Raw genomic sequence first — 12,502 nt, 5'->3', positions numbered from 1 at the left:
ATTTGTGAATATTGAGATGCTCTTTCCCTATATAAACTTATGTTAACCATTAAATTTGCATCACATAAAAGAAAAATCATAGAATTATCATGGATAAAATATATAATTATACATGGACTATTATAAAGAGTAGACTAAATAAATGAAAAAATTGCCATTAAAATTTTTTTGGCAAAAAACCCTAATCCGCTAAAAAAACCCAAATTATTACAACCTAACTAATTATAATATTATATACTTAAATTATAATTATTAGTTTACATTTTATAATTATTTTATTAGGCAAATAATAATAAATTAAAAATATTTTATGATATTATCTAATTTAAAATGTATTATTAACAACTGTAAGAAAAATAGTACATTACATGATTTATAATGTAAAAATTAATAAATAAAATAAAAAATTTGGTTATCAATGTAAAAATTAATAAAATGCGTACATTAAATGATTTTATTTTTTATTTTTTTATGCCTTTCATATTGCCCAAGGGAATTTGACCTTAGGACGTCAAAGGAAATAGCAGAGGTCATAACCATCATGCCGCCTCACGATATGTGATTATAAGTTGCTGATTAATAGAATATATTTACATTCTTTTTTCATTTAATGATATTTAGAAATTATCCCACATCGAAGGATGAGTATTCAACTTTGCTATATAAATACCTATGTAATATGAAATAAGGCATACGCGCGGAAACATTGAGGCAACCTCACACATGATATGTGGTACATGATTTTGTCGTGCGTCCGTGTTAAAGTGGTGACGTCTGCACGTGTCTATGTAGAATCGGAGTGGTGATGTCAGAACTACCGGTTGATGATGTCATCTGGCGGTTTACTGTTTAAAATTGTTTAAAACCGCCCGGTTCTCTCTAGACTCGCATCCGTGTCGGAGTGGTGACGTCTGCACGTGTCTATATAGAATCGAAGTGGTGACGTCAGAACCACCGATTGATGATGTCATCGGGTGGTTTACTGTTTAAAACCGCCCGGTTCTCTCTAGACATGGGCGGTTCCTGTTTTATGTGTGGAACCAGCTCGTTCTGTGGCGATTCTTGGGCGAGTCCGGCTCGACTCGGTGTTTTTTTAAACCCTGGTGTCAATGTTATACTATTGATATAAGGTGCACCTTCAAAAGTAGTTTTTGGTGCCGCAAAACTCTCTGGGAAGATATGAAAATCTATTGTTGCCCTTGCTTATGGAATTTAAAATTCCAGAAATATTACGATCATCTAAATTTATGCATATCTAAAAATTTTAAAAAATGGATGGTCCAGATAATATATTAGAAGATGAACCATTTTTAGGATTACAAATCCCTTTTCTATTTTTTTCCCTCCTTTTTTATGTAAATCTCAAAATCGAGATCATCAACTTGAGTTTTCCAGCATAAAAACAACTTTCTCTAGTGACTATGGTGCACCTTACTTGTATAGTATAAGGTTGACACCTTATATAAACTCTTTCCTTTACCATAATGAGATATTGAGATCTCACTGATCGAACAGTTGATTTATTGCCTTAAAAATATCTCAAACAAACAATTGAAGTCCAACTTGCATCTTTCCTTCTGACAAAACAGCAGACAAAAATTTAAGGAAAAAATAGAATACCTTAAATTATTTCCATGCCAAGTAGGAGAATCCAAAGCAAAAGGAAAATGATTGTAGGGGACCCCCTTAAAACAAGTGACTTTATGCAACCCAACAAACCTTCAGGTGGGTCAAAAGAGAAAAATAAGAGATATGGGTCACTAACTTGATAACCCAGAAAGCCCGTTTCCTCACTTTCTAACAACCCTATCGGACTAAGAGAGAGAGAAAAGAAGAGAAACAAAGGGTCTGAAGCTCTACAATGCAGCAGTAAACCCACAAGAGAAAAGAAGAAAAAAAATGGAAAGTCAGTAAATTCATGAGAAGAAACTGAAAAAGGAATGGAAAAAAAAGAGCTCGAAATTCTCGGTATGTTAAGTAATAGAGGTAAGAGAACAGATTGATGCAAGGCTCTTTCACATATAAATCTCCCAAATGAGTGCTCCTCATGCATTTCGATCTCGAGCCCTACTCTTGCCACTATACCCCGCCGTCCAACTCAAGGTATTCGTCGTACACAAGGATGAGATCTCTCTCTCTTTGTACACCGCGCAGGAAGAAGTAGATTTCATTTCGTTCATCAAATATCAGCAAAAACTAACTGTTACATCAATGTTCTATATATAAAAACCAGTTCTCTGTGGCTAAAAAATAACCAAAATGCCCCTAACATAGTATGAAAATGATGGGACTCCTCATTTCCCATGTCTCAACTTGCTCCTGCAGCCTCAATGCACCCAAGTTGCCATGTAGTGAAACTACACATATTTGACCTTTGGACTCATGGAAATTTTTACACAATAAATTACTTGTTTCTACACCAAATTCCCTAAATCTTGACAAATCCAAAAATGGACTAAACTAACAAAAAAATAATGACAAACTCATCCTGGGGCCAAAATAAAGAGAATAATAAACACGTCCCAAGGCCAAAACTAAACATTGACAAATACATCCTGGTGATTAAAAAGATCCTGAAAATGACAATCGCATCTTGATGCCCAAAAAACAACTTAAAAATGACAAACATATCACGAGAGTCAAAAAGCTTTTAGATGCAATTTTCACTGTTCTCCCCGGTTGGAGTAAACTTGATTCCATTGAGTAGTCGTCACCATGATACTTAGATAGGTATTGCACATTGAAGATTGGGGGAATATTCTACCATTTTGGCAACTCTACTTCATATGTATTATCATTTATTTTCTTTTTTATTTTACAAGAGCCAATCTTCTTTGCTTTGAACTTGCCATAGGATGGGAAATTGCTCCAGCTTGAGATACACCATAATAAGGTCTCCAACTTTGAACAACTACAAACATCAATAGCGAGTCATGGCATCTTGATACTTGGTGTAACTTTTCTCCATCAAAGAAAATTGTCGCTTTTACGTCTCCGAGTATGCCCACTAACTAAAGACAATGTACGAGTGTCAGCAGCAATCGAGCGCTTTCTTTTCTTACCCCTTGCTGGAGTAGGAGCTGCCGCTTCAGATTCACCTCTCGCAGAAGGCCCTCCAGCCAATTTACTATGAGGGCCGCTCCTTATTAGAGTGTTCAAATCTTGTGGGGGACACTTCTCATAACCAAGGACTTGTCGCCCCTCATCCCATTCGAAGAGGGAGCTAAGATTATCAAAGATGCTCCCAGTCCTCGTCTTCATCACAAGAAACTCTGGTGAGGCCTCATCAGCTGCTATCTCATGTGGGAGCCTTAAAGCCCGCCAGTCGAAGGGATAATCCAAGAAAAGCACCGCGTCGGGAGCAGAAGCATCTACCAGCCTCCTTTGTATGGTGTACTGGCACCAGTTACCATTCACCCCTTTCCAAAGATGATCCCTATCCCAATAGCCCTTACTGGTGATTCTCCACCAGTTTACATATGCCTTGGTTGTTTGAACTCTCTTACCAAAGTGAGGTAGCACATATTTGCTAGTCTCTGTCATTTCAAGACACATAGACTAAGCGGTCTGTATGTCCTCCAGCAGCCAACACTCTCAGAAAGTTCCAAACTCTTCTCCCTTCCCCTAATACACCTTACTTTGGTGCTTTTTGAAGAAAACCGAGAAGGGACAACCTTGGTCAAGCTCGTGCTGACGGGCGAAGGGGTGGGAGAAATACCCCTCTAGCCGGGCACCGTGAGGAGTCCGATAAGGTAAGACACCCCGTCTGATGCTCAGTATGAACATGAGTTCTTTAATTTTCGTGGGAGCACTATCCAGTTCCTTCCCCAATTCATCGGTGAAGCTCCCGACCGAAAACGGAACCCACCTCATGTTCAAGGAATCATTCCCAAATATGCCCTGAGCCTCCCCTGGGGTGTGAAACATAGCCCTCTAGTTTGCTATCCTCATTAAGAAAGGCCACAATTTATTCCCTAAGCACTGATGTTTGACATAGGTATCAGGGAAATAAGCCCCCAGCCACCCGTACACATAATGCACAGGGAATGGAGTTTTAAAGTCTCCGGGAAAAGTTTCTCCTCCTACGATGTCGTTCCCTCCCTCTTTGCCCTTGTAGGCCTTTTCATAGGAGGTGGTCCCCCAAACCATGGTATATATTGCACAAAACTTGCTGAGCAAGGGCATGCTCATGCCCTCTGGTGATGTCACAAGCCACGTGTAGTACCCCTAAACAAATGTCATCCCTCCATCTAGGAATCACAAATTTACACAAGAACAAGGCCAAGTAGGCAGCCAAGAAAACACAATCATCACCAATCTCGAGTTGATATATGGGAGGCGTCTCTTTGCAACTGCCTTCCCTTTCCCCTTCAGAGTACCGTGACCGCCCTTGGGATAATCCCCATAAAAGAATCTCACCCATTCTATAAAGGTGACCCTACCATTAGTAGAATGGCAGACAATAGACTGGTAGGCCTCAAAGATCTTTGGAAGACTGGCCAGTGGCTCTTCATCTCCCAAGTTCTCATCACCAAAGATGACTGAGTTCGGGGGCATGAACTCGTCATACATGGCCCCAATCATCGGGAGACCTCCAATAAAGTAAAGATCTAGCAAAGAGACTCCCACTTCTTCATGACCAAGAAGCCAAGTATTTAGCTCCATGTCTTTAGCAATACCTTTACTGTATTGGAGCAACGGTCGTAGTAGCTGCCCGAACACTGAACCGCTCTGCCAATAATGAAGCACGCTCAAGAGTGCTCCTATACGACGCTAATACCTTGACAGTCCAGGAAGCATATCCCTTCAGGTATTGGTGCTCCCCTTGAATTCGGAGGCCTTTTGCTGACCACCTTAGTACGTCCTTTAGCCTCTACCATTCACTTCCCTAAGGAAGGCAAGTTCTCCCTGGAAGCTATGTTCCGATGCATGCAATGAAGAAATGTAATCGCTTCTTCAATACATACGTTGCCATCATTGCCCTCCCTCACTTCAAAGAAAATGAGGTCAATAACGAAAGTGATGTTAAGAGGCCACTCTGGCTCGCACACTGGCTGGGTCAGCCAAATGGGTTCACCTGTCAATAAGACCTCACCTGTAAAATCACAAGCACCGATTTCTCCTTCCTTTAAGAGCCTCTTCACAGCAGGGATTTGATAAGAAGAGCTAGCCACTATAAAGGGACTTAATGGTTCACTCCAAAAAAGTTGCTAAGACACTGGATCAACGCAGGTTGAGTCTGTTCAACTCTCAGTGCCGGTTGACCCTCTCAAACACTTAACACCAGGTGAGCTTCTCAAATTCCCAACACCGGTAGCATTTTAACGATTAGTGTCGAGTGAGCTTCTCAATGCCCAATTTCAGTTGCGCATTAAACGATTAGCGCTGGGTGACGTTGTCAAACACTCAATGTCGATTGAGCACCAACAACTAGTGTCCATTGAGTCTTTCAGCGCTCAGTGCCTGTTGAGATTGCCAAAACACCTCAGCGCCGGTTTCGTTTTTCAAAGGCCAGCGCCGGCTGTGAAGGAATCTCTCACAGGTGCCACAAATCCTAGAAGTGACACCTCGAACTTAGTTGTGCCAACTGATAATCGTCGCCATGTCCTTCAACTGCGCTTGACACATGAACGAAAGCCAACCGTCACCACGTTTTCAGCAACCATATGCCTTCCCCATGACGATTCAACTCCTACAATCGTACGACCCACCTCCTGTGACCATTCGTCTTCCACCACACGGCTGGAAACTCACTAAAAAAGACTTTCTCGCCTACGTCTTTTAGCCTGGACTTCACCAAAACCTCACAGGGAAGCTTCTCCAAACTTCCCCTAAGTTCCCGAAAACCTCTGTGACAACACGAACAGTGTCGAAAAGTTACCACAACATCGGGAAACCTCTTAAAAATTCCCAAAAAAACTCCCAAGACATGTAGAAATACTTACTGTGGCACTTCTCGCCTCTTCTACCAAAACAATTGCACCCATAACCTCTTTTGTTTGTCAAAAAACTTCCCAGAGAACTCGCCTTTCCTCGCTGCTCTCCCTGTAACTTCACTAAATTCTTGGCAAAGTCTGCTCGCTAAAGGTCTTCCCTGCCAAATCGTCGGAATCCTGTTGTCTGCCAAAGAACCTTCCCTTCAAAACTTCTGTTGAAGTCTTACTGCTCGTCGGAACTTCAACTGACCACCCTCTCCTCACCGTTAAAGAAAACTTTTTGCTTAAGTTTTTGTTACCCTTGGTGAAAAATGAGGAAAGAACAGGGTTGTACCCCCTTATATAGACTACACTGCCCTCATATGCCCCTCACAAACTAAGACTTCCAGTCGCGTCTAAGGAAAGCCAAGCGACGGTGAGCCGGGTTGGGCTTTGACTCAAGGCCCAAAGTAACTTTCATCGACCTATCGCTCAGCACCGGGTGAATTTCAATCCACCCTAGCACTGGTTGACCAATGCCGGGTACATTTCAAAACAACCCTAGCATTGGTTGACTAGCGCTGGGTGAGTTTTGAACCACCTTAGCGTTGGTTGACTTAGTGCCGGTTGTGTTTTTGAGAGCTTAGCACCGGTTGGACATTCGCAAGAAACCATGATCGCTACACCATGCACCGGCTGTATTACAAACAGCCCATTGTCGCTGACTCCAGGCTAGAGTAGTGTATGCCCTACCAATATCCCTAGTAGAGTTGCACCCAAGCCGTGATGTGTCATCCCTAGTGGACTTTCACCCGGGCTGTTGCACCCAAATGGTAACCTCCCCAATGGAGTCAGGAGAAGCCCCTCATCCCCTAGTAGGAGTTACACCCATACCACAGCTCATTATCTCTAGTGGAGTTGGAGTCATATTTACCCCTACAATCCCTAATGCATCAACTTCACACCAAGCTACCTTATTCCAAGGGAGTCGGGTTACCTGTCATAAGTCAATTCTCTATAGAGTCCCATCTTTCACCCTAGAGAATACGCTTAGCCCCTTTAACCCCAGTGAAGTCCACCTCTGTTGGTCATCTTCATCAGGTCGCCATTTCCATCTGAGCCCTCTGCTTGTGTATGGCCTTAATCATTTTATCCCTAGGAAGTCAGATTGCCATCCACATACCTATTCCCCGTGGAGCTTCACCTACATGACAACCCACACAATGGTCTAAATGCACGACCCTAAACTCCATAGTCCAAACTATATGACCTTAAACGGTAACTATGGTCAAGATGGACGACCCTAAACTCCATGGTCCAAACTATATGACCTTAAAATGTAGCTGTGGTCTAGATGCACGGCCCTAAACTCCATGGTTCAAACTATATGCCATTAAACTATAATTGTGGCCTACATGCATGACCTTAAACTCCATGATCCAAACTATATGACCATAAATTGTAGCTCTGGTCTAGATGCACGATCCTAAACTCCATGATTCAAAGTATATGACCTTAAACTGTAGCTGTGGTCTAGATGCATGACCTTAAACTCCATGGTCCAAACTATATGACCTTAAACTATAGCTGAGATCTAGCTGCACGACCCTAAACTGCTCGGTCCATACTGCATGACCCTAAATTGCTTAGCCTTATAGTCCAAACTGTATGACCTTAAACTGTAGCGGAGGTCTAGTTACACAACCTTAAACTGCACAGTCTTAGTTGTATGACTTTAAACTGAATGTCCATGGTCCAGCTGTATGACCTTAAACCATAGTGCACATCCTAGTCACATGACGATAAAAGGCTCAACACCCTGGTCCAAACTATATGACCTTAAATTGTAGCGGAGGTCTAGTTGCACGACCTCAAACTGCACAATCCTAGTTGTATGACCATAATCTTATCCCCAAGTATGCGCGCAGATCCGAAGGCATGACGTTAAAACATGCCTTTACAAGGAAAAAAAAAGGAAAAGAATAACAGGCATGGTGTATTCCCGAACAAGGGAATACCATGAGTAAAAATGACGGATGGGTACGATCATGAAACCATGAGTAAAAGAGTTCTGTGAATAAAAAATGGGCACGGTGAAAACCCAAAACGGCATCATGAGTAAAAATGCACAAAAAGAGTGGACATGGCTGAAAGGTCATGGGCAAAAGAGCCCCAAATAAAAAGAAGTTGGTGAAAACCGTCTCTACAGCGCCACTTCCCCAGTCTAAGTGAAAACGTGCAAAGGGTGCTCGGACCAATAACATCAGGTTGATGCAACATTTGTCGTCATGAGCGGCTTCAGCCAGCACTCCCTTCATCATGAAGGCGTTCAGCAGGGTGTAGACATTGGAATCATCCCTCATCTTCGTTCTTCAGTCCTGGGTGACCAGGTAGCCCAGTCGACATCCTTCTCCATTTCTAAGTGAACAGGTAACCTAATCAACATCTTTCTTCCGTCCTGGGCGAACAGGTAGCCCAGTCAATATCCTTCTCCAGTCCTGGGTGAACAGGTAGCTCATTCGACATCCTTCTCCAAGTCTTGGGTGAACAGGTAGCCCAATCGACATCCTTCTTCAGTCCTTAGTGAACAACTAGCACAGTCAACATCCTTCTTCAGTCCTAAGTGAACAAGTAGCACAGTCGACATCCTTCTTCAGTCCTGGGTGAACAGGTAGCCCATTTGACATCCTTCTCTAGTCCTGGGTGAACAACTAGCCTAGTCGACATCCTTCTCCAGTCTTGGGTGAACAAGTAGCCCAGTCGACGTACTTCTTCAGTCCTGGGTGAATAGGTAGCCCAGTTGACATCCTTCTTCAGTCTTGGGTGAACAAGTAGCCTAGTCGACATCCTTCTTCAGACCTGAGTGAACAGGTAGCCACCGACATCCTTCTCCAAGTCTTGGGTGAACAGGTAGCCCAGTTGACATCCTTCTTCAGTCCTAGGTGAACAGGTAGCCCAGTCGATATCCTTCTTCAGTCCTGGGTGAACAAGTAGCCCAGTCCACATCCTTCTTCAGTCCTGGGTGAACAGGTAGTCTAGTCGACACCCTTCTTCAGTCCTGGGTGAAAAAGTAGCCCAGTCGACATCCTTCTTCAGTCCTGGGTGAACAGGTAGCCCAGTCAACATCCTTATTTAGTCCTAGGTGAACAGGTAGCCCAGTCGACATCCTTCTTCAATCCTAGGTGAACAGGTAGCCCAATCGACATCCTTCTTCAGTCTTGGGTGAACAGGTAGCCCAGTCGACATCTTTCTTCAGTCTTGGGTGAGCAAGTAGCCCAGTCAACATCCTTATTTAGTTCTAGGTGAACAGGTAGCCCAGTCGACATCCTTCATCAATCCTGGGTGAACAGGTAGCCCAGTCAACATCCTTCTTCAATCCTGGGTGAACAGGTAGCCCAATCGATATCCTTCTTCAGTCATGGGTGAAAAGGTAGCCCAGTCGACACCCTTCTTCAGTTCTGGGTGAACAGGTAGCCAAGTCGACACCCTTCTTTAAAAGCTGGGTAACGACCTGCCCAATCATTATCCCTTCTTCAAAGCTAGGTAACAACCTTCCCAATCAACGTCCTTCTTCAAGGACCTTCTCCCCATGCATGAAATGTGCATCCCATCTCCTTTTCTTATGGACCTTCTCCCCATGCATGAAATGTGCATGCCTTCTCCTTTTCTTATGGACCTTCTCCCCTGAAATGTGCATGCCCTGTCCTTCTTCTATTATGGACCTCTCTCTCCATAAGGCTAGGTGAAAAAATAGCCTAGTCAAGACAAGAAACTAATAAAGCCAGGGCTCACTTAGCCGGCACGGCCAGACCTTCGGGATCGGTTAATAAAACCTGCCCCCGACTGGACTCGGTAGATGAGACCCATAGTGGTACTCTGATCGCCAAAAGAAACTTGGTGTAGCAGAATACCTTGCTGCCAATTTGTCTCTCCTCCCCTTAAACTCTCCATGGACAGACCTGCGGACAATGCATCCCTAAGTTTGAGCATCCTAATTACATCGTTATGGAAATCTCCTCGACGTGCACGTGGTCCTGTGGCGAGGAAGGAAAAAAGTAAAGTCGAAGGAAACTTTCCAAATGATTGTCCTTCTCTCTTCTCTTGAAGCACAACATTAGACGGGACAAGTTGTTTGAATGTATTTTTCAGCATCTTGGTCCTTGGTAAAAAGCAAGTCAATAAAGCCTATAAAACAGTGGAAATTCTTGGCAGTCTCGAAATGGCACCAGAATTGGTAAAGATCTTCATAAGCACTTCAAAAGACCACCTGCCAAGTTTCACCACGATCAGGCATGTCTAAGGCAGTGAACATAAAGAAACAATTTCAACGAAATCGGTCTCTAGCACCCTGAAATGGTCCCTGTAACTAGAGCCATACTTTTGATGCGTCAAACAGCTATGGGGCCACCACTGGCATGGTTGAAAACCCTTATGAGTCAAGTTTCGGCTTAATGAAGCACTCTGAGAAATAGATATGAGCAAAACATTGAAATAAGAGGTGTCGCACACTATTCCCGTGTGGCCTTACTCCACAAAACATCATTAAAGGCGGACATTTTCATGGCCACAACAGTCACTTTTGGGGCCCATATCTCACTTGATCCGAGTTAGATCGCCCTCAAATTTGTGAGCATGTTCATCTCATCGAGACGAGCAATTCGATATGCGGTACGCCACATGAGGATGTCCAAGCAGGGAGAAAAACTAAATGAAAGTCGTTGATCCATGAAGGAAATTGCAGAAAATGCAGCAGTAGCACGCTTCATTCGAGCAGTAGGATCACGACGCTCGCACACCCGATTGGCACGAAACCAATTGCATTATATGTGTGAGGTCTGAGGCTATCCTTGGTCCGAACCTCGCGTATGATGAATAGTTGGATTTCACACATGAAGGCATCAAAGCTGCTGGAAATTCCGGCCACCGGATTTCAAGATTCTAGCCAAAAACTCAAAGACGACAAAATCTTCATCCAGACACGAAATCAAGTTACATTTGTTGCAATGCGATCGTGAAAGAATGCTCAGTGTGATTCAATGAAGAAGTCATGAAGAAGCATCAAGGAATGAGCACATAATCGATCCAAAGTTTTCAAGATTCATCTAAGAGTCAAGTCTCGTGATCATGGCTCAAAAACATGATTCATGACTTGAAGTTGGTATCAAAACAATCGCCATGCGGAGCCCTAGAAGAAAACAATAGTCTTTCGATCAAACAGGAATCAGAACATCCCCTGTTCAACCATGGAAGATCACACAAGATCTCGGACAGCAGTAGGGACTATTCTGGCATTCCACGCATTGTTAGGCAAGGGCAAAATTGTATTTTTGCACTCATTTTTAGAATTTCTTTAAATTCAATAAAATCATAATTACCTTCAATTAGTGTTACTTTTGAGTGTCCACCCATGTTTAGGCTCAATTCTATATAAACAGGCACTGCCTCATTGAAAAAGGAGGCTCGATTCATTATTTGATGATTCAATAGAAATTTCCATTCTTACTTGAGTCTATGGGTATGTCTTGGAGAGAGAGAGATAGGAGAGAGAAGAAAAGGGTCGTTACCCTTCAAGAAGGTAACTTTCCCTCTCCACCCCTCTTTCTCTCTCCTCTCTTTCTCTCTCCTCCCCTCTTTCTCATCTTTCTCTCTCCTTTCCTTTTCTCATCTCTCTCCTCCCATCTTTCTCTCTCCCCCTTCTTCTCTCTCCTCTCTTTCATCCCTAATACTGGGTTGGGTTTTCCCTCTCCTCTTCTTCTTTCATCCCCAGCGCCAAGTGGGGTTTTCGCTCTCTTCATCTTCTTTCATCCCTAGTGCGGGGTGGGGTTTTCCCTCTCTTCTTCTTCTTTCATCCTCAGCACTGGTTGATTCTCCTCTCTTTCATCCCCAATACTAGTTGGTTCTCCTCTCTCTCTCTCTCTCTCTCTCCTCTCTTTCATCCTCAATGTCAGGTGGGGTTTTCTCTCTCTTCTTCTTCTTTCATCCCCAGCGTCAGGTGGGGTTTTCCCTCTCTTCTTCTTCTTTCATCCCAAGCATCAGGTGGGGTTTTCTCTCTCCTCTCTTCCCTAATAGTCAACGAACATCGATTGGATTTATCTCCTCTCTTCCCTAAAAGTTGGCAAACCTCAGTGTTAGTTGGATTTCTCTCTCCTCTCTTCCCTAACAGTCGACGAACCTTAACATCGATTGGATTTCTCTCCCCTCTCTTCCTTAATAGTCAGCGAAGTGCCAGTTTGATTTCTCTCTCCCTTGCTTCTCTCCCATCACAACCGATGTAAGCATAGTACCGGTTGGTTCTCTTTCTCTCTTCTCTTCTGACAGTTGATGATGCCTAGCGTCGGCTGTCTTTTCTCTCTCTTCTCTTTCGAAACAGTCGGCAATGTCCAGCGCTGACTGCATCTTCCTTCCCTCTTTTATCCTGTTGTCTTTTCAGCCCCCCTCCCCGCCTTCTATTTGTTCCCTTCTTCTCTTACTTCATTCTTTCCCCGATAACCATCACTCCGCTATTCTTTCATTCGACTAAGAGGGATTGAGGTTAACTTCTCATGGAAGTCATGTCGTCTAACCGTCATGTTGTTACACCAGGATTG

The sequence above is a fragment of the Amborella trichopoda genome, chromosome 4, assembly GCF_054954075.1.
Source record: "Amborella trichopoda isolate Santa Cruz 75 chromosome 4, AtrichopodaSantaCruz75HAP2 v2.0, whole genome shotgun sequence".
Classification (NCBI taxonomy): Eukaryota; Viridiplantae; Streptophyta; class Magnoliopsida; order Amborellales; family Amborellaceae; genus Amborella; species Amborella trichopoda.
The sequence above is the reverse complement of the archived record's forward strand: the minus strand, read 5'-3'. Positions refer to the sequence as shown.